General features: G+C 31.9%; 1 pseudogene; it reads right to left on the reverse strand.

Moving 5' to 3' along the window:
* Window positions 1-708: 708 nt before the first annotated feature.
* LOC146916033 (subtilisin-like protease SBT4.3) lies at window positions 709-3241 on the reverse strand (annotated as a pseudogene).
* Between the last annotated feature and the right edge of the window lie 1676 nt (window positions 3242-4917).

A 4917-nucleotide genomic window follows, 5' to 3' on the forward strand; every position in this document is an offset into this window, starting at 1 on the left:
TTTATAAATTTATATTCTAATAAAATATTCGTTTACTTTTGTAGCATTTAATTTTTTCTAAAATTTCATGGTCCTTTCTAATTTTATAGTTTTATACAGTTATAATATCTAAATTGTGATAAAACATAGTTACATAGTCTTTTAAAATCTTCAATTTTCTTCTTTTTGCAACTCTTACATAGTCTTTTAAAATCTTCAATTTTTTTTTTTTGCAACTCTAAAGAGAAAAGTAAACAAAAGACCATATACATGCATGTGTTCCTTGTGTTGTTGTGGCCATGTAAGATGTTAGTCAAATCCAAGAGAGGAGATGATGATTATCAAAGATAGCTATACAAACTAGAAAGTCATATTACACTGAAACCATTGCGTTACGTTTTTGCTATTGATTTATTTCTCTTAACGGAAAAAGGAAAAAAAACTTTCTTGTTTCCTGAATCCCTTGAGAGAGCACGTTTAGTTTTATAAAAAATTTCCTACCGATTATTTTGTAAAATTTTATTGTTAACTAATATCAAATTTGTTCAAGAGAGACGTTGTAAACGAGTTATTATATCATCACCTTCCACAAAATTCTTTTTTTTTGTTGTTTCATGTGTATTGAATTTCGGATTATTATGAAATCGACATGAACACAAATAACTATAAAGATACAAAATATCATGATTTATTCGAGACTCAATAATCATATATTTGATTTCCATAACAATAACATGGTTTATGATATTCTTTGCACAATGATTGGACTCTTCACATTGTGGGTTTCATCCGACCAAACAAGTGATGAGGAACACACAGTTTGATTTGATTTTGCTTCCCCAAAAACTGTGACAACAAATGATTGTTTCTCGTTTAATGATCTGAATGAGAGAATTTTTGGTTCCACACTAATCTTGACTTTTGGATTGTGATGGATAAGAGTAGCCTTGTAGGTTGAGTTGTGAAAGCCAACATTAGTGACTGTTCTATGAATCTTGACATTGAAATGCCTATGTACAAGAAATACCATTGCAGGATAGTTTATATCTTTCACCAATGATCTTTTGGATGCACCATGGCAACTTGAATCATCTCCACTAATTTGTCTAATTTTGTTAGTATCATAACCATAATTACAAAGCATTTGCACATAATCCTCCTTAGTGATGTCATAAACAAGTCCAGGGTTAATTTCTTGTTGTGAATTGATATTCCCAGATCCATAAGCAAACTCGCCAGCCAAATCATCATAAGGACCTTTCACTGGGTTAGCGGTTGTCATGATGGCAGATTTGATAGCTGCAGGTGACCAATTTGGATGAAATGATTTCACATATGCAGCTACTCCAGCAACATGCGGACATGACATAGAGGTTCCAGATTCTATGTTGTATTTAACATGTCTTTTGTCACTATTACCATAATCCTCTGAGGGTAGCCCTAAAGGTGACCAAGCAGCAAGGATATCAACTCCTGGGGCACTTATATCTGGTTTTATAATTTCAGGAATGATAGGATTTGGGCCGCGGGAAGAGAAATCTACAATTCTAGGAGCATTGTTGTCATGGAAGATCTCACTCTTCAAAATTTCAGCTACTGGATATTTAGTGGAATTTGTGTAGGATTGAACATGAACAAATTCATTTGATCCCAAGTAAATGGAAGGCCTTGGAGTAACTGGAGGAGCATCAAGATTAGACTTTGTAGCATTAATGATTGAACCAATTGCACCATTCTGATCAGCAAAAATTTCATCACCTAGTTTTCCACACAAAACAATCTTACCATGCACCATATTTTTGTCTAGACAATCATATATTTCATGTGATGCATTTCCTCTATCCGGGCAAGAATAAACTATTGGAAATTTTGTGCCATTTGAAGGGAATGTATTAATTGACTTACCAATAAAAGTCTATCAATTTCCAAGAACGAGCTTATCAATAAATTGACGATCTATGGTAGTTGCAGCAACACTAACTAACCAAGGTGCTCCACTGAGAACACTACTTGGGGTAGGCCCATCGTTTCCTACAGAGTGCGTTGCGAGTATACCTTTCTCCATGGCATGAAAAGAACCAATGGAAATAATATCTTGTAGAAAATCGGGGGCGCGCGGGGGACCAGCAGAGATATTGATGATGTCAACTCCATCAGCAATGGCATCATCAAATGCAGCTAATATAGAGTCAGAAATGCACTTAGCATTCGATGTACATACTTTATATACAGCAATTCTTGAAGATGGGACTCCACCTCTTGCAGTGCCTTTTGCAAGACCATAAAAGCTGACATCATTTACCTGACTTCCACCTGCTGTTGATGCTGTATGGGATCCATGACCCAGAACATCTCTTGCACTCTTATCTTTATCATCATAAAATCGTGCCCCGATGATCTTGTTGTTGCAACTGAAATTAGTGCCGCCTGCACAAACTCCCCTCCACTTTTTTGGAATAGGACCAACACCTGATCAATCATAAAAAATAAATAAAAAAAATCAAATTAACAAAATTGTCATCTATAGTTTGTTACTACAATCTTCTATTCATATTCAATTTTCTATCTAAAATATAAACAACAATATTTCTTAGTGTCCTATGATACTCTCGAAGAACACCGTTTATAAATAGATCTACGTAATAATCACAAATTAATCTACCTGGTTTGCTACATATCATTTTAAATGGAGGGATGATTTTGTACATGACAATAATTATTAAGAAAAAATAACTACGTATGATAATTAAAACATATACAATATTTGATTTTGACGTGTGTGGGTGTACCTTTATCATTAAAACTTTCAGATTCTGGCCAAATTCCGCTATCTATGACACCAATCACAAAATAACTCTCAACAACTTTATCTCTTTTAATTGATTGAGGAATTCCAAGAAAGTCACACGACCTTGTGGTTTGTAGGTGAAACTCCTGACTTGGAAAAACAGAGACGACGCCTCTCATGCCAGCAAGTTTTTCCCTTTGCTGGTCGTTGAGTATGGCGGCAAAGCCATTGAAACTTCTATTGTAACTTCGTACTAAGCGGGTGTCTATGTCGTTTCCATCAATAACTTGCTTCAATAAATTGAGATGGTGAGATGTTGGGGAATATGGTACTTCTTTAGGAAGCGAGCCCGTGTATACAATGTGAAGTTTACCGCTTTCTTCTCTATTTGCAATGGCATCACACACCAACAAAATTATTGATGTCCAAACAAAAAACACAAAGAATAAAAAAAACAATATTATATTTGGCCATTGTTTGTATTTGTGAAATGGTGAATATGTAGCTAAAAGTTAAACTTGTATTTATAAACACAAGTAAGTTAATATAGATGGAAATCGTTTCAATAAATTAAAAAAAATTGTTCAATAACTATTTTACAGTTAAATTTAAAAATAATATTTATAAAATCAATTAATTATATCATAACATATGATTATAAAATAATATTTTTCATAGAATATGTTGACTGGTAATTATGAAATTATTTAAAAAACCATTACATTTTTTTTTTTGTATTCTATAAAATAAATGTAAATATTTTACATTTTTTGTATTCTATAAAATAAATGTTAATATTTTACATAAGGTATTATAATACAATATTGGATACTAAATATTTATATTTGATTTCCTAATCAACTGAGTCAAAATAAAGATTAAAATACATACTCATCTTTGTAATTTTTTATTTTTAGTAATTCAGTCAACATATTCTAAAAATTATAAACAATAAAAAATTAATTCAGTCAAGATAAGATTATTGTAAATAATATTTCTTCTAAAAAGTCCATTTTTTCCTAAAACTGCTCATAATTATTGATACCCTAATAGGAAGTTATATCAAGGTTTTACTTGATAACAAACATAAAAAAAAAAGTTCTAAATCAAACACTTAATTATTAATACTCAAATAGGAAGTTATATTAATGGCAGACATAACAAGGCCCTTAGGCCCGATTTCTTAGGCCCAATAACAATCACAGCCCAAATACCGCATTTGGGAAATTACTTGCAACACACCCCCCTCTCAGCAAGGGCAGTGCTCGGAGCATACGGGACCTGTTCAAACGAACAGTAAAGGTCACTACCATGGTGTTATACCCTAATTTTGGACCTAAAAATACTTGCTCAAAATATTTTTCCATCTTTGATATGTGTCTATTACTCTTGAGAGATTGCCAATTTGATATTGTTTACCCTGACATTTTACTATGTTCTAGCTGCATGTTTTACTGTCTTTGTATTGAAAATATTTTTAATTGTGACTTTGTCTATGCTTTCTTGCATTTAAAACCATCCAAAGGGTCTTTCTTGCATTCCAAGATTTGAAGATTATCTCTGATCAATTGCATATTCCTCTGCATTTTATTTCAATGTTATTTGCAAAATTCATGAAAAAGGGCATTTTAGTCATTTCCTGCATTCAAACTCACTTTAGTCCCTGAAAATTATCTCTGAGTCCTTTCAATTTGTTGTATAAGTCTTTGCTTCAATTCCATGTCAAAATCCATTTCAAAAATTGCATTTGAGTCATTTAGAGTCAGTTTAGTCCCTAGGGGCATTTTGGTCATTTCACATGAAATTTTGACAGAGAGAGGTTACTTTGAAGTACCTCATTTGTGTAGTTGGTTCATTTTAATCCTTTTTGTGTTTTTTATTGGTTCCACTTTACGTTATTTTCAATTTACATTTTTTACCAAATTTTATTATTATTTTCATTTTAGTCCCTATTTTTCTTTTATTTTCATTTTAGTCCTTTTTGTTATTTTTCTTTTTTAGTCCTTCAATTTCCGATAATTGTACTTTAGTCTTTTAGTCTTTATTTTTACAGTCCATTCCTTGTATTGTTTTTTGCAGTTTAGTCCTTGTTTTTAGATAATTGCAAAACAGTCCTTCAACTTCCAAAAATTGCAAAAAGGTCCTTAAAT

This window comes from Medicago sativa, chromosome 6, assembly GCF_051527215.1.
Source record: "Medicago sativa cultivar Bolivia chromosome 6, Bolivia_mono, whole genome shotgun sequence".
Lineage (NCBI taxonomy): Eukaryota > Viridiplantae > Streptophyta > Magnoliopsida > Fabales > Fabaceae > Medicago > Medicago sativa.